Genomic DNA, 19,333 nt, shown 5'->3' on the forward strand with positions numbered 1-19,333 from the left:
CTATAGGTTTTCTATGTTCCTAAGTTGTAGGGCAGTAAATATTAAATTATGTAGAAGAAATCTGGACCTATATTCCATATGAATATCCTTGGCATCAGTGCTCCAGGTCACTCTGTCTATCCAAGTGATCCAACGCAATAATTTCTCAATCACTATTTGGTATATGGGTACTGTCAACATTTGCAGATGGTGATCTCGAACAATTCTGAGCTCTGCCAGACTAATTTCAGAGTATACTATGACTGGTACTAATACTGGCTAGCTGGCTATGGTAAAGGTGTGAGCAGAATGGCAATGGAGGGAAAACAAATACTGTTATCCCTGACAAATCCAATAAGAAATCTATTGAAGGACAGTTTGATAAGCTGCTGGAATACCCTGGAGCTACCCTGAGTAGAACCACAGGAGATCACGTTGGTAGCAGTTGGAGGTTACATGGAAACATGTGGTGCGGTACCAGCCAACTGATGGTTCTTGAGTATTGAATTGTACACTAGTGTGTCCTTGCTGATCAAAGTTCCCATCTTTTTTCTCTGTAGCAGAACTCACAGGCAAGCTGTTCTATCCTTTTCCAAAGAATGGCTCTTTTACCCTGATGCAGCGTCCAACAATGTGCAAATCTTTCCATCATCTGAACCATATATGGTGTTGACTGGTGCTGGTGGTTGGTGAGCCTCCTTGCATTATCAAGTAACAGTATCTCATCATTGACTTCTTTCTCTTCCTCCACTGTGTGGGAAATTGCATCTCCCTGGACACATGATTTGGAAAAGGACTGGGTTATGATTAGGTGGCAGGAAAAAGTGTGTGCCTCTGCTGTTTTCTCCTTCTGAGTCAGAAGAGGTCATGTATAGAAGATGAAATGGGAAGACACAAGCAAAACTTGTTATGCAGGGTCCCTCAAAGCTCAGCCCAGAAGTGCAACCTATTCACTTGGTTTTCTAAATGTACAGGCGTGCACATCTCAGATATCTCAGATATCTGCTGTTGTCTCCTGCCTGGTCTGCTCCATGGAGATAGAACGTGGAGTGTGCAAACTGAAAAATCTTTGTGTAATGATTGATTGTCAGTCATTAGCTGTGGTTTCTATGTCCGATGAGAGTAAAGTCAAGGGTAAGTTGCAGAAAAAAGGTTAGCGATGAACCTAATACAGATTATTGGTAGAGACTGATGAATAGAGATTCTACATAAGGTTTGTAATCAGTGGATAGCATAGGTGAAGATTCAACTCATCTTTAAAATCTTCGTCCAGTAAGTAAGCAACCTGCATGTACCGTATGCTTGAAGCCCTATTCTTAAGCACTGAACTCAGACACTATTTTCTCCCTGTGTGCTTGTAGAGGCCATCTGCCCGCAATGAACATAAAATGCTTTTCTTCTTCACCTGCTCCTCCTCCTCCAGTAAGTTAGTAAGTTCCGGTAAGTTAGTTCACAAAGTGATCCCACTTCTTTTCCCAGCCACCCTGATGCAGCGTGCCTTTAAGTAGTCACAACCTCTCGTAAAAATTGGCTGCTGTGCACAGACAATGAACGGCGCAGGAGGCAATGACTGCACCCAGCAAGTAATCAAATTGTAAGATAGCATGAACCTAACCTGCTGCCTACAGCTCTATAATGATTGCCTGTTTAAAAGGCTTTCTCCTCTTAATCCTCTGTGATTTTACAAAGGAAACTTAATTTGTTTGAGGATCATCACGGTCCATTGGCTGGTAATCTAGTGCAATAACACTGGTTGATGTCTCCATTCTCCCTAGGACCATTTTAAGCGCTGCATGATTTTCAGTGATTTTCTTGTGAAATGAATATCTTTTAGTTTGTTTAAGACAGTCCTCCTTGCAATTTTCTCAGTCGATTTACAATCTACAGCTCCCTACCCATTCCATTTGTCACATCTCTGCTTTACTTAACTGGTGAGATACCCTTAAACAGCAAGCTTCCCAAATTCATGTTGCTGCTGCTAATGAATTGCCTGTCATTGCTTTGAACTCCCCGCCGTGACTTCTGTTTTGCAGCACTTCACAAGCAGGAAATGAATTCACTAACGGCATCCTGTTGATGGTTTGCCTGTATTAACATTTGAGTTGCACACTGAAAATGCTTACGTGACAGGCAAACTGTGTTGGGGTCAAAGGGGTTAATTATAAAACAAAGACAGATTTCACACTAAATGAAAGTTTAAAAAAATATATGCTGAGGTTTAGGGATCTTTAATTTGAAACATTAAGTCTGTTCCTCTTTCCATCGATGCTGCCTGACCTGCTGAATATATTAGCAAATTCCGTTTTTATTGTAGATTTCACACAGCTCTGCCACTTCAATGAAAGGCAACACCATTCTTAATGCCTGGAAAATATATTTTAAAATCATCTTTCTAGACTTGTCTTATATTAATTTCCCTTTTTGTTATTCATGGATGGGGTATGGTACCCTGTTCAATTGTAAGTCTCAACATATAGTTCTGGGTTTTCTAACTCCACAGCCTTAAATGACAGCTGTGCTTGATGGGAATAGTCTCTTTCCATCTCTCACGGACAACAGCTCAATAATCACTCTAGGATTACTAACATGAGGCAGGTCCCAGCCTTCCACTGGGAAGATGAATCCAACCTGGGAGGACCGACTTACTGTATCCAAGGACTGCATTTCAAAAACCCCCTGTTAAAAAGCAAAGCACAGCTCCATATAATTTCTAACTTTTATCGCTGGTGCTTTTGCGAAATGCTTGTAAAGCTATTTAGTTTTTGTTGACTCTTGGATGTCAAGGCCTGACAGGGTGGCACAGAGTACAGCAGTTAATTTCACAGTCCAGATCTGATTCTGACCTCAGGTGCCATCTGTGTGGAAGTTGCATGTTCTCCCTATGGCCCCCATGGGTTTTCTCCCAGGTCCCAAAGGCACACTTGTAGGTGAATTGCCAACTGTAGGCTTCACTTTAGTACAGGTAAGTGACAAAATAATAACTGACCATAGATATAGGAGCAGAATTAGGCCATTTGGCCCATCAAGTCTGTTCTGCCATTTCATCATGGCTGATTCATTTCCCTGTCAGCCCCAATCTTCTGCTTTCTTCCCATAACCTTTCATAACCCGATTAAGCAAGAAGCTATCAAACCTCCACCTTAAGTAAACCCAATGACTTGGCCTTCACAGCTGTCTGTGGTCACGAATTTCACAGATTCGCCACCCTCTAGCTAAGGAAATTTATCCTCATCTCCTTTCTAAATGGACGTCCCTCTATTCTAAGCCTGCGTCCTCTGGGCTTAGACTCCCCGTCATAAGAAACAGCCTCTCCAAATCCACTCTATCTACTCCTTTCAACATTTGATATGTTTCAGTGAGGTTCTCCCTCATCCTTCTAAATTCCAGTGAGTACAGGCCTAGAGCCACCAAATGCCTTTCATATGATAAGCCCATCAATGTCAGAATCATATTTGTGAACCTTCTCTGGACTCTCTCCAATGCCAGCATATCCTTTCTTAAATAAGGGGCTGAAGACTGCTCACAATACTCCAGTGCCTTATAAAGCCAGCATTAAACCCTAAGTTTTATATTCTAGGCCTCTCAGAATGAATGCTAACATTGCATTTGCAAATGGCAAGGAGAGCTGAAATGCACATGAAAAAGAATGAATTAAGTGAAGAAGATGATGGGATTACTCTGCTAGGAGCCAGCGTGGAACTGATGAAGCAAATGATCCCCTCCACCACCTCACTCTGTGTTTTTTACATCAATGCTCTGCACTTGACATTTTGAAGTCCCAGTGACTGGAAATACAATGGAGTTCATGACTGCCTCTTTTAAAGGTCTATATCATCTGATAATCTGCATGTGATGGAGGTGTACTAAACAAGGTGAGAATTAGCAGGTTCAAATGTTATCTGAGGGTTTTTTTCCTTTAGTACAATAGTTGGAGCCTGGAACATGCTTGCTGAGAAAGTAGTGGAAGCAGGCATTCTCATCACATTAAGAATCATCTTGATAAGTCCTTGACTCTCCAAGGTAACAGAAGGCTATGGACTCAAACTCTTGTATGACCCTCCAACTCTATGATACTTGGCTGGCTGGACTCATCTCACTGTAATTAAATAAAAGGAGGCTATTCAGAACTATCAGGTACATGCCAGCTTCTGTACTCAGTCTCATTCCCCTCTCCTTACTGCAACCCTGCAAATTATTTATCTTCAAATATTTTATGAAACCCTGAGAAATACTATTTCTACCATTTTTGGCAGAATGAATCATAACCATTCTCTCTTACAGAAGCTTTCTTTATTATTTCCTGTATCTTCTTGTCGTTATAAATTTGTATCCACTTGCTCTCCAAGCATAAGCTAGTTGATTCAGATTCATTTTTGTCTAGGCCCAGCACAATCTTGTACACCTCTACCAAATCTTCTCTTCACTTTTTAGCTCCAAGAAGATCTACCCAGCTCCACCATTCTAAACTTAAAATAATAATTCCTCAGCCCTGGACCCATTCCTTCAGTACTCTCCCTCAGACTTGGAGTCATACAGCATGGAACGAGTCTCTACAGTCAATTCTCACTCCTCATTCCCATCAATAAATTCCAGATTCTCCCATTCACTTATACATTAGGAACAATTTATCATGGACAATTAACATGGATGATTATCATGGATGTGGGAGGAAACTGAAAGTTCTGGAGGAAACCAATGAAGTCACATGGAGATTGCAGAAACTTAACACCATTAGCACACAAGGTCACAATAGAAAATGGAGCTTTGAGACATAGAAACAAAGAAAATAGGTGCAGGAGTAGGCCATTCGGACCATCAAGCCTGCACCGCCATTCAGTATGATCATGGCTGATCATCCAACTCAGAACCCTGTACCTGCCTTCTCTCCTTAACCCCTCATCCCTTTAGCCACAAGGGCCATATCTAACTTCCTCTTAAATATAGCCAATGAACTGGCCTCAACTGTTTCCTGTGGCAGAGAATTCCACAGATTCACCACTCTCTGTGTGAAGAAGTTTTTCCTCATCTCAGTCCTAAAAGGCTTCCCCTTTATCCTTAAACTGTGACTCCTCGTTCTGTACTCCCCAGCATCGGAAACAATCTTCCTACATCTAGCCTGTCCAATCCCTTTAGAATTTTATACGTTTCAATAAGATCCCCCCTCAATCTTCTAAATTCCAGTGAGTATAAGCCCAGTCGATCCAGTCTTTCTTCATATGAAAGTCCTGCCATCCCAGGAATCAATCTGGTGAACCTTCTCTGTACTCCCTCTATGGTAAGAATGTCTTTCCTCAGATTAGGGGACCAAAACTGCACACAATATTCTAGGTGCGGTCTCACCAAGGCCTTGTACAACGGCAGTAGAACCTCCCTGCTCCTGTACTCAAATCCTTTTGCTATGAATGCCAACATACCATTTGCCTTTTTCACCGCCTGCTGTACCTGCATGCCCACCTTCAATGACTGGTGTACAACCCAGGTCTCGTTGCATTTCCCCTTTTCCTAATCGGCCACCGTTCAGATAATAATCTGTTTCCCTGTTCTTGCAACCAAAGTGGATAACCTCACATTTATCCACATTAAATTGCATCTGCCATGAATTTGCCCACTCACCTAACCCATCCAAGTCACCCTGCATCCTCTTAGCATCCTCCTCACAGCTAACACCGCCGCCTAGCTTCGTGTCATCCGCAAACTTGGAGATGCTGCATTTAATTCCCTCATCTAAATCATTTATATATATTGTAAACAACTGGGGTCCCAGCACTGAGCCTTGCGGTACCCCACTAGTCACTGCCTGCCATTCTGAAAAGGTCCTGTTTACTCACACTCTTTGCTTCCTGTCTGCCAACCAATTCTCTATCCACATCAATACCATACCCCCAATACCGTGTGCTTTAAGTCTGTACACTAATCTCCTGTGTGGGACCTTGTCAAAAGCCTTTTGAAAATCTAAATATACCACATCCACTGGCTCTCCCCTATCCACTCTACTAGTTACATCTTCAAAGAATTCTATAAGATTCGTCAGACATGATTTTCCTTTCACAAATCCATGCTGACTTTGTCCGATGATTTCACCTCTTTCCAAATGTGCTGTTATCACATCTTTGATAACCGACTCTAGCATTTTCCCCACCACCGATGTCAGACTAACCGGTCTATAATTCCCCGGTTTCTCTCTCCCTCCTTTTTTAAAAAGTGGGTTTACATTAGCCACCTTCCAATCCTCAGGAACTAATCCAGAATCTAAGGAGTTTTGAAAAATTATCACTAATGCATCCACTATTTCTTTGGCTACTTCCTTAAGCACTCTGGGATGCAGACCATCTGGCCCTGGGGATTTATCTGCCTTTTATCCCTTCAATTTACCTAACACCACTTCCCTACTAACATACATATCCCTCAGTTCCTCCATCTCACTAGACCCTCAGTCCCCTACTATTTCTAGAAGATTATTTATGTCCTCCTTAATGAAGACAGAACCAAAGTAGTTATTCAATTGGCCTGCCATGTCTTTGTTCCCTATGATCAATTCACCTGTTTCTGACTGTAAAGGACCTACATTTGTCTTAACCAATCTTTTTCTTTTCACGTATCTATAAAAGCTTTTACAGTCAGTTTTTATGTTCCCTGCCAGCTTTCTCTCATAATCTTTTTTCCCTTTCCTAATTAAGCCCTTTGTCCTCCTCTGCTGGTCTCTGAATTTCTCCCAGTCCTCAGGTGTGCCACTTTTTTTTGCTAATTTATATGTTTCTTCTTTGGACTTGATACTATCCTTAATTTCCCTTGTCAGCCACGGGTGCACTACCTTCCCTGGTTTATTCTTTTGCCAAACTGGGATGAACAATTGTTGTAGTTCATCCATGCGATCTTTAAATGCTTGCCATTGCATATTCACCGTCAACCCTTTAAGTATCATTTGCCATTCTATCTTAGCTAATTCACGTCTCATACCTTCAAAGTTACCCTTCTTTAAGTTCAGAACCTTTGTTTCTGAATTAACTATATCACTCTCCATCTTAATAAAGAATTCCACCATATTATGGTCACTCTTACCCAAGGGGCCTCGCACGACAAGATTGCTAACTAACCCTTCCTCATTGCTTAATACCGAATCTAGAATGGCCTGCTCTCTAGTTGGTTCCTCAACATGTTGGTTCAGAAAACCATCCCACATACATTCCAAGAAATCCTCTTCTCAGCACCCTTACCAATTTGGTTCACCCAATCTATATGTAGATTGAAGTCACCCATTATAAATACTGTTCCTTTATTGCACGCATTTCTAATTTCCTGTTTAATGCCATCCCCAACCTCACTACTACTGTTAGGTGGCCTGTACACAACTCCCACCAGCGTTTTCTGCCCCTTAGTGTTATGCAGCTCTACCCATATCGATTCCACATCCTCCAGGCTAATGTCCTTCCTTTCTATTGCATTAATCTCTTCTCTAACCAGCAATGCTACCCCACCTCCTTTTCCTTCCTGTCTATCCCTCCTGAATATTGAATATCCCTAGATATTGAGCTCCCATCCTTGATGTTGAGACAACAGTCTACCTTTCACATCTTTCCATAAGGTGATGCCTATAAAACTGAAGGAGAGGATAAGATGATTGAAATTTGCCTGCAATGTATTATCTGCATTTGCATCTCCCAAGATTTGATAGGATAAGCAAGCAGAAAGCCTGAGTTATCTTATGACAGAAGGAGATTAAGATTAAAACACATGTAACTGATCTCACCTACATTCACACAGCAGTGTTTTTACTTCATAGACTAAGTTGTGATTTTGTGGAGAGTAAATAAAATTAAACTCCTTCTAATCTTATTAGAATCAGTACTACAAGAGAAAGGTTTAATTTGATTGGTAAAGGAACCAGGGAAATTTGAGAGAAAAAAATTGCAGTGAATTGTGTTTGGACTTCACTCCTGAAACAGCAGTGGTAATGGGTTCAAAACTGGTCCTAAAGGGACATTGAGTAAGCTTTCTGAGCTGGAACTGGGACTACCTGGAAAGAAGGGATAGTGACATTACAATGTATGGCAAAAGACTTTTCACCATACGATGTCTTCCTATCATTACAATAAACATAGGCAGAGGTGGAGTCACGATGATACTAAATTGAGACTTCTTCATGTCCTTCTACGAAAGCAACTTACTTTCCACCCTTGATGTCTCCCCTTTTCCCTTTCAGGGAGGATGGGGTTCTGTTAACCCAGGCTTTGGTTCTTTGAAGTGGTGGGACACACTCTCGGGGCTCACGGCCAACTGTTTTTTGAGGACGCAGCCTGAAAAACAAGCACACCTTTGGGGTTCCAAGGTTTTGCGGCCCTGTGAACAGGCTGACTGAAGAGTTGCGGGAGAGAACGGAACATCGGGAGCAGCAGATCAGCTGTCAGTTGTGCTCTCACTGTCTCTCTTTCTCTCGATGCTGGTGAGAGGTTGTTGCCGATTCTCGGGTCACAGCGTGGCAGACTTTTAACACCATAGATCAGCAAGTTGTTCGTTATGTCTCCCCTCTCACTGTGAAAGGACACTTTTTTTTCCCTTTATTAGGGAAAGGCGGGGCCTGTGGCATGTCGAAGTGTCGGGTAAACATTTAGTTTTTGTTTTATTGCAGATCATGGTCTTTATTGGGGGTTTTCTGTTTCTTGCTTGGCAGGTAGAGGGTGCTGATGCTCCTTTGCGTAAGTGGGTGGGGGAGGGCCGTTGTTTTGCTGCTGTTTGTGCATGGGAGAAGGGAGTAGAGGGGGCTTTGGGGTTCTAATGTTTCAACTGCCACACATTCCTTGGGGCACTCTTCTGTTTTTTGTGGATGTTTGTGAAGAAAAAGAATTTCAGGATGTACATTGTATACATTTCTCTGGTATTAAATGGAACTATTGAATGCTTTGTGATCTGTTCTGTATTCAGTGATGAAGAGCCAAACCCAGTCCAATGGAGGAGTGTTCTCAGACCCACGGTTTAGGAGTCAGACATGAGGGCAGCACTTAGACCAACCGTGATCACTTGGTGGATGAAATAAAAGGGACATTTTAGGGAAGAAGGACAGTTGTAAAATAGCTCCAATCTTTCAATTTGCTTATTAAAGTAACAGAATAACATAATTAACATGTTTTTAAATTTTCCATTAAAATTGAGTTCTGAAAACAGATCCCCTTGGTATTGCTTTTGACTTAGTCAGTATGTATTTTTAAGTTTATTGGACAATCATGGCACCGAAAGGTCACTTTTACAGCTTACATTTTCAACTTAAACCATACAGCTCTGGATGAGATTTTAGTTTATATTGGTACTGGGTGATAGCGTATAGCGATTAGGGCAACACTTTACAGTACCAGTGATTTGGGTTCAATTCCACTGCTATCCGGAGACAGTTGGTACATTCTCTGCATAACTGTGTGGGTTTCCTCTGGGTGCTTTGGTTTCCTCCCATATTCTAAAGATGAACGGTTAAAGTTAGTAAGTTGTGGCCATGCCATATTGACACCGGAAGCATAGTGCTTCTTACAGGCTGCCCCCAGCACATCCTCACACTGTGTTGACCATTAACTTAAACAATGCATTTCACTGTATGTTTTGAAGTTCTGATGCACATGTGACAAATAAATCTAATCTTTCACACTTAGGATAACAGAACTCTGTATTTATGGTACTCTAGCAGATGCCAAGTACGTCAACTGCATTCTGATACCACAAATGCTCAAAGCTGCTCACATTCCGTAACAAGTTTCTCCATTTATCCCTCTTAATTTTCTTCATGCTTTTCTCAAATAGCTGAATTATATTCAGACAAGAAATTTCCTACCTGCAAATTATCAAATACAGTATCTTGTGCTGGTGCTACTGGTCATGTGGAGTCTACAATGGGAATTGTTGACCCTTTGGGACACCACAATACTATGCACGTTTGTCTTCTCTGTCAAAGCAGCCAGTCTTTCAGGTCATTAAGTATTGTTCAGTAAATGGGGGACTTCTAAATTATACTGTATTCTAAATATAAAAGGACTTTGATCAATTGTGCAAGCTTACTATAACATCACTTGAGAATGGCTGAGTCAGGTATGATATATTCCAGGAAGATAGTTATGTTTTTGAATTGATGATCCCAAATAGGATCACAGAGTCATAGAACTCTATAGCATAGAAACAGGCCTTTCACCCCTTCTTGTCTGTGCCAAACTATTAATCTGCCTATTCCCATCAACCTGCACCCAGACTAGAGCTTTCCATACCTGTCCAACTCATTTACCTATCTAAATTTCTCTTAAATGTTGAATACAAACCTGAATCCAAATCTTCTACTAATCTACAGCTCATTACATTCTCTCACTGACCTCAAAGTGAAGAAGTTGCCTCTCATGTTCCTCTTGAATATTTCGCCTTTCATCTTTAACACTTAATCTCTAGTTCTAGTCTCACCAAACTGAGTGGAAAAGGCCTGCTTGCATAAACAGTCTCTAAATTCCTCATAATTTTGTATACCTCTATCAAATCTCCTCACATTTTCCTATGCTCTATCCTATTCAACCTTTCCTTATAATTCCAGTCCTCAAGTCCTGTCAACATCCTTCCAAATCTTCTCTGCACTCTTTCAATCTTACAGTATTGATATATTTCATGTAGGTAGGCAATACTCCAAATCAGGCCTCACTAACATCTTTTCAATTTCAACACAACATCCAGTACTCAATTCTTCGATTTATGCAAAAGTTCTTTTTTATGACCCTATCTTCTTGTGATGAATTATGAATTATGAATCTCTATTCCCAGATACCTCTGTTCTACTACCCTCCTCAGTGCGCTGCTGTTCGCCGTGTAAGTCCTACCTTGGTTGGTCTTCCCAAAGTGTAATACCTCATACTTGTCTGCAAAATTCCATATGCTATTTCTCAGCCCATTTTTCCAAGTGGCCCAGATCTCACAACAAGCTTTAACAGTCTTCTTCACTGTCAACTACACCCCAAATCATGGTGACACCCATAAATTCACTGATCGAGTTTACTACATTATCATCCAGATTGTTGATATAGATGACAAACAACAACAAACTCTTTGGCACATCACTAGTCACAGGCCTGCAGTCAGAGAGGTAACCACCTACTGGTCATGTCTAATCTACTACCTCTTCCTGAATGCCAAACAATTGAACCTTATTAACCAACCTCCTATGCAGACCTTGTCAAAGGCCTTGCTGAAGTCTGCTGCCTAGCCTTCATCAACTTTCCTGGTAATGCCTCAAAAATCTCTATAAGACTGGTTAGACACAACCTATCACATACAAAGCCACGTTGACTATCCTAATCAGTCCCTGTCTATTCAAATATTTACATATCCAGTCCCTTAGAATATCTTCCAATAACAGACGCACCACTGATGTCATGCTCACCAGCCTATAATTCCCTGGCTTATTTTTAAAGCCTTTCTTAAACAATAGAACATCATTAGCTATCTTCCAGGCCTCCAACACCTCATATGTTGCTAAGGGCATTGTGTTGCCTTTATGGCATTTGTTTAGTTTATAATATTTTCGCTTTAATAATTCGTTTGTTAGCATTTTTTAGTGAAAGTTAGGATTGTTTAAAGTAAATTTGTTGTCTGTGATGTATCTCAGCATGCGATGATGTCACACCCGGTTTCGCTGCGTCTTGTGGGAAAATACCGGTTTGGAGAAATGGGAAGGAGGGGGCTCACATGTGCAGGATCAGCGCAAGGAAAGTTTTCTTTCTACGCACTAGAAACATAGTGAAGCAACGCCGTAAGTTCATGAGATAATCAATGCGTTGAATTAAAAATGTTAACGCTGATTCTGTTAAAAGTAATGACGGTTGATAAGGTTTATGTTTTCGTTAGTTAAAGAGTTGCGGATAGTTTGTGTTGAAGTGTATTTAAAGCAGTCAATGGCATCGGTAGATTCTGACTGTATGCTGCACTTTAATGTAACGTAGTTGTTGTAGTTTTACTTTTGCAAGTATTTATGATGTAAATGTGATATCAAGAAGGAAACAAATACTGTATACATTTTGTATTGTTTTATCAACAGTTTTCACCATACGTTAATGTGGAAGAGTGAACAGTAAACGGTTAATCTTACTGCGATCCTGTTTTCATTGACTACGGTTTACCTCGGTGTTTAGTTCAGAGTTCTTTTACACCTGTGCGAGAACACTACAGTGAAAAGGCGGCATTACCAGGTGTTTCAAGTGCTGCAATGACAACCCAATCCAGCATCAAGTCATTGCCATCCAGCGACAGGGGCGGTAAGGCATCATCAAGTAGGGCTGCCCATCCAAGAGCTAAGGCAGAAGCCGCCAAGGTGCGAGCGTTCTACACCGAACAAGAAGCAAAATTGAAAATGGAAGTGGCTGCCAGAGAAGCCAAAAACCAGAAGGAAGCAGCTGCCAGAGAAGCCGAAAACCAGTTGGAAAGGGCAAGGATAGCGTCAGAGTTAGAAGTGCAGACGCTACACCAAGAAGCAGAAGCTGCCAGGGTGGAAGCAGAGTTAATAGAAAATGCTGAAGAAATGCATGATCTAGTTGATGTAAAATCTACTTCAGAAAAGACCAGATTGGAACGCACAAGCGACTATGTCCAATCTCAAATAGACTGGAAGATTCGTTCTTCCTCTCCATACTTATACGCTAACGCCCCATTTCATAAGGAGCCTCAGAGAGGCCCAATTGCATCACATCCATCCGAGGAAGACAATTTACCCTTGCAACTCCGCGATGAATTCAAGAATGAAAGGGCTGATGACAAATACTTCTCGACACCAAACTTACCAGATTTGGCGAGAAGAGAGGCAAAGGCTGAATTCAGAACAGCAAATTCCATAACAGAGGTACGCCCTCAGTCATATACCCGCCGACATATTCCCCCAGGCCACATGCCACTTGCAGTTGAACCCATGGCACAGTATTTAGCACAACGAGATCTCGTCACTTCAGGACTATACCAGTTTGACGATAAACCTGAAAATTACCGTGCATGGTACTCCACATTCACCAATACTATCGATGGAGTCCAGCTCAGAGCAACCCAAGAGTTGCATCTTATGGTGAAATGGCTGGGAAAGCAATCATGCGAACAAGTGAGACACATACGTTCAGTGTATGTCAACAACACCAAGCTAGCCTTTCGCAAAGCATGGGAGAGACTTCGGGAGGGCTATGCGGCCCCCGAAATTATTAAAGCGGCACTATACTGATGACTGGAAAATTTTCCTAAGGTGTCAGCCAAGGACCACACTAAGTTAAGAGAGCTCGGAGATTTACTCTTGGAGATTCATGGCGCCAAAGAAGGTGGCTACTCAACTGGTCTATTATACCTAGATACTCCATCCGGGATTAGACAAATCGTGGACAAACTTCCATTTGGGCTGCAGGAAAGATGGGTGTTCATTGGCGCAGAGTACAAGTAAGAGAACAATGGTCGGTTTCCTCCCTTCGAGTATTCACTAGGTTTGTGTGCAAGGAGGCGAAGAAGCAAAGCGACCCTAGCCTCATGGGTCCAGGAAGCAGTACAATTTACACCAAGCCAGATAAATCCACTTTGAATAATTTCAACATTAATAAACCTGTCTCAGTGCTTAAGACTGAAGCCTTTACAACTAACAATGACCCTAGCAAGAATTGTCCATTGCATAACAAACCCCACCCCCTCAAAAGATGCAGAATGTTTAGAGAAAAACCCCTTGAAGAGAGGATGGCCTTTCTCAAGGAGAAAAGAATATGTTTTAAATGCTGTTCCTCGACCTCTCACTTTGCTCGAGAGTGTACGATCGCCGTGAAGTGCCCGGAATGTAATAGCACTAATCACGATGGGGCCATGCATCCCAGCCCGTTACCGCAAACCGACAAAGCTCCTTCACCCCCACAACAGGACGGCGGGGAGGGAGAGGCTCACTCCAGGACAACCGTTGTCAGCTCGAGCTGCACAGAAGTTTGCGGTCAAACTCAGTCAAGCCATTCTTGTTCAAAGATCTGCCTCACTAAGGTGTACCCTAAGGGAGTCAAAGACAAGGCCATCAAAGCCTATGTAGTTCTGGACGACCAGAGCAATCACTCACTAGTCAGTCCAGAGTTCTTTGACTTGTTCAACACCAAGAGTAATCAGTTCCCATACTACATTAGAACTTGCTCAGGCAGCATGGAAACTTATGGAAGGAAGGCAGAAGGCTTCCAGCTTGAGTCCCTGGATGGTAAAGTCGTCATCTGTCTCCCTCCACTCTTAGAGTGCAATGAAATTTTGAAGAACCGCACTGACATCCCGACGCCAAGTGCGGTGCTACACCAGCCACATCTCCACCACATCGCCAAACACATCCCAGAACTGGATCCAAAAGCAGAAATACTCCTGCTATTAGGAAGAGATGTTCTCCGGGTGCACAAGGTTAGGCAGCAGGTCAATGGAGCACATGACGCCCCCTTTGCGCAACGCCTGGATCTAGGCTGGGTGGTGATAGGAGAGGTGTGCCCTGGCAATGAACACAAACCGATGGTTAGCACACTCAAGACCAATGTGCTAGAGAGTGGCCGTCATTCAATTTTTCAACCCTGCACAAGTTTCATGTGTATCAAGGAAGCACGACAAGGCTTTAACAAATGTAAAGTAACCGACAAGACGCTGGGTCAGTCAGTCTTCGCTCAAACTAAGCATGATAATAAACTTGCTCCATCAGCTCAAGATGCCATTTTCTTAAAAATAATGGACACCAAGGTCTTCAGAGATGAAGCAAATAATGGGGTCGCCCCACTACCTTTCAGAGAACCACGCCAGCGCTTGCCAAACAACAAAGAGCAGGCAGTCAAGCGGTTCACGCCCTTGCAAAAAACCCTGAAAAGGAAACCTGAGATGCAGCAACGCACCCGATTGACCCACGAGGTACTGTGCACACTAATGGCAGAGGTCACAGCCATTATAAATGCACGACCACTCGTACCTGTGTCTTCTGACCCGGAAAACCCCTTCATACTCTCGCCATCAATGCTCCTTACGCAGAAGGCAGGAGCCCCCCCCCCCTCCACCAGGGGACTTCTCTGATAAGGATTTGTACACAAAGGAATGGAGACAGGTCCAGGCTCTGGCAAACCAGTTCTGGTCTCATTGGAGACAGGAATATCTACCTTTGTTGCAACACAGACAAAAGTGGACAGAACCCTGCAGGAATCTTCAAGTTGGAGACTTAGTCCTGCTCAGGGACAAGCAAATCGCCCGCATCAGCTGGCCAATGGCCAGAATCACTGCCACATTCCCTAGTAGGGATGGACATGTCAGGAAGGTTGAGTTGAAAACTACCGACCAACGTGATGTGAAAATTTACCAAAGGCCAGTTACAGAAGTCATTCTACTTCTACCTGATTCAGAGACTGAAGTTTTGTATTATGTTCATTGTGACCCTACGAAGGTCAGGCGGGGAGTGTGTTGCCTTTATGGCATTTGTTTAGTTTATAATATTTTCACTTTAGTAATTCGTTTGTTAGCATTTTTTAGTTAAAGTTAAGATTGTTTAAAGTAAATTCATTGTCTGTGATATATCGCGGCATGCAATGATGTCACACTCAGTTTCGCCGCGTCTTGTGGGAAAATACCGGTTTGGAGAAACGGGAAGGAGGGGGCTCACATGTGCAGGATCAGTGCAAGAAAAGTTTTCTTTCTACGCACTAGAAACATCAGTGAAGCAACACCGTAAGTTCATGAGATAATCGATGTGTTGAATTAAAAATGTTAACACTGATTCTGTTAAACGTAATGACGGTTGATAAGGTTTATGCTTTCGTTAGTTAAAGAGTTGCAGATAGTTTGCGTTGAAGTGTATTTAAAGCAGTCAATGGCGTAGGTAGATTCTGACTGTATGCTGCACTTTAATGTAATGTAGTTGTTGTAGTTTTACTTTTGCAAGTATTTACGATGTAAATGTGATATCAAGAAGGAAACAAATACTGTATACATTTTGTATTGTTTTATCAACAGTTTTCACCATACATTAATGTGGAAGAGTGAACAGTAAATGGTTAATCTTACTGAGATCCTGTTTTCATTGACTACGGTTTGCCTTGGTGTTTAGTTCAGAGTTCTCTTACACCTGAGCGAGAACACTACAGGCATTTTAAATATTGATGCTGGGAATTCCAAAATGTACAAGGAAACACCTTTTCAGGTCTGGGGATTTATCCACCCCACTTTGCCTCACTTCTATGGACTCTGGGTCATTTCCCAAGTAAATACAGATGCAAAACATCCATTTATGATCTCCTCCATCTCTTTCAGTTTCATGCATAGACGTCCACTCTGATCTTCAAGAGGAACAACTTTATCCCTTTCCATCCTTTTGCTCTTAATATATCTGTAGAAGCCCGTGGGATTCTCCTTCATCTTGTCTGCTAGAACAACTTCATGCTTTCTTTTATCCCTCCTGATTTCATTCTGAATTCAAAGGTTCAAAGATTCATTTGTTATTGAAGTATACAACTCTGAAATTCTTCTTCTCCAGATCATCACAAAACCAAGAAAGAAAAGAATGACAGCACAATTATCAACTCCCAAATCCACCCCACACACAAAAAATGAACAAAAGCAGAACAGGCACATCAACCCCGAGATCCCACTGCCCCTCCACACAAAAAAAACCTAGAAATATCAGTCAAAAAACATAGAATATAAACAACTATAAAACTGAGAAAAGTCTATAGTCCAAGTCCATATACAAAATGCAGAAAAGCCTAGGTAACATTCTCCAAGTATTGTGTTCTAAGACTCTGTACTGATGTGAAGGAAAATCCCATTTAGGACAATTTTCAATGAAGTTCAAGACACGAACAGTAAAAGTGATCATGCAGTGACTTGATGTCCCATAAAGTAGTTTTCTTCTAGAGAGGAAAGCTGCCACCCTGCCTGAAGTGGCCTTCTTTTGCCTTTTGTCCATTTCAATATCTTGTAACTCTTTCTTATTGGACTAACAATCCAGACAGTTATTGGATCAAACACCTGCTTATGTTTGCAATATTCTTTCCTCGCCTACACTTTCCCATCCTACTGCTGTGTCATCACCATCATTTTGTGCTGTGTCATATGACATGGGTGATCATGGTCTTCCATTTGTCTTTATTCTGTCTACCGAGTGAGGGATTGTTCCCTGCAGAGAAGAGCCCTTCATACTGTTGCTATATCCACGACCATGATTGTTTTTGGCAAATTTTTCTACACAAGTGTTTTGCCATTGCTGTCTTCTGGGCAGTGTCTTTACAAGATGGGTGACCCCAGCCATTATCAATGCTCTTCAGAGATTGACTGCCTGACGTCAGTGGTCACATAACCAGGACTTGTAATATGCATCAGCTGCTCATACAACCATCTACCACTTGCTCCCCTGGCTTCACCTGACCCTGTTCTATTAGGGTGAGGGGCACTAAGCAGGTGCTACACCTTGCCCAAGGGTAGCAGAGGGAAGGAGTGCCTTACATCGCCGATATTTACTGCCTGTTATACCGCATTCACTTAGGGCAGCAATGAAGGTCCTCCATCTCGGGCTGAGTTCACAGTTTCCTTCATCGTGACAGTAGCTTCTTCTTGGTTTTCAATACTGTCTGTCATACAAGTCGCAGGTGGAAACTCAGGAATTCCATCGCACTCAGATGTAGAAAGTTTCTTCCATAACAATTTTGTTTTACCCACCAGGGTTGTTAGCCCTCAGCTGAACCCCCAAACCTGGAGGACCAGAGGACCACTCTTAGTCTGGCCTCTGCGCTTTGATTTGTTTGGCATGGGTGACCCTACCAAGAGTATCATAAGAGGGAGTCCTGAGGAGGCTCATGAGGATGATTCCAGGAATGAGGAGGGTTTGACTGCTTTGGGCCTGTACTCACTGGAATTTAGAAGAATGCTTGGGGATCTCATTGAAACCTACCAAAAACTGAAGGGACTAGATAGGGTGGACGTGGAGAGGATGTTTCCTATAGGGGGTATCCAGAACTAGAGGGCATAGCCTCAAAATTGAGGGGTGACCTTTTAGAACAGTGTTAAGGAAGATTTCTTTTTATCCAGAGAGTAGCGAATCTGTGGAATGCTCTGCCACAGAGTGCAGTGAAGGCCAAGTCCATGGATATATTTGACACAGAAGTTGATAATTTCCTGTTCGGAGTGTAGACTATCTAAGCATTTCTTGCTCATTGTTTGGCTGAGAATGGCTGATTAGATACTTACACTTGCTTGTTAATGCAATTATTTAATCAGCCAATCATGGGGCAGCAACTCAATGCAGGCATGGTCAAGATATTCATTTGGTGTCCAGCCTAAACATCAGAATGGGGATGAAGTGTGATCTAATTGACTTTGACCATGGAATATTTATTGAAGACAGGCAGAGTGGTTTGCCACTCTGATACTGAGGATGTTCTACGAGGCTGTGGTGGCCAGTGCTATCATGTTTGCTGTTGTGTGCTGGGGCATCAGGCTGAGGGTAGCAGACACCAACAGGATCAACAAACTCATTCGCAAGGCCAGTGATGTTGTGGGGGTGGAACTGGACTCTCTGACGGTGATATCTGAAAAGAGGATGCTGTCCAAGTTGCATGCCATCTTGGACAATGTCTCCCATCCACTCCATAATGTACTGGTTAGGCACAAGAGTACATTCAGCCAGAGACTCATTCCACCGAGATGTAACACTGAGCGTAGAGGAAGTCATTCCTGCTTGTGGCCATCAAACTTTACAATTCCTCCCTCGGAGTGTCAGACACTCTGAGCCAATAGGCTGGCCCTGGACTTATTTCCACTTGGCATAATTTACTTATTATCATTTAATTATTTCTGGTTTTATTTTGCTATATTTCTACTCTATTATTGGTTGGTGCAACTGTAACGAAACCCAATTTCGCTCGGGATCAATAAAGTATGTCTGTCTGTCTGTCTGAATATCTCAGAAACGGCTAATCTCCTGGGGTTTTCATGCACAGCAGTCTCTAGAGTTTACAGAGAATGGTGCAACAAATAAACATCTAGTGAGTGGCAGAGAGAGGTCAGAGGAGAATAACCAGACTGGTTCAAGCTGACAGGAAGGCGGCAGTAACGCAAATAACCACACTTTACAACAGTGGTGTGCAGAAGAGCATCTCTGAATGCACAATACGTTGAACCTTGAAGTGGATGGGCTACTACAGCAGAAGATCATGAGCATACACTCAGTGGCCTCTTTATTAGGTACAGGAGATACCTAATAATTTGGCTGCTGAATGCATATTTTGTTTAGTGGAATTGGTAGATAAATGCAAGTGAATTCAAATCTCATCCAGAGAAGTCTGGATTAAGTAGATCAAGAGTCTATGGAAATTCACTATGCTTCTTTGAATAT

Source organism: Hypanus sabinus, chromosome 2 (assembly GCF_030144855.1).
Source record: "Hypanus sabinus isolate sHypSab1 chromosome 2, sHypSab1.hap1, whole genome shotgun sequence".
NCBI lineage: Eukaryota > Metazoa > Chordata > Chondrichthyes > Myliobatiformes > Dasyatidae > Hypanus > Hypanus sabinus.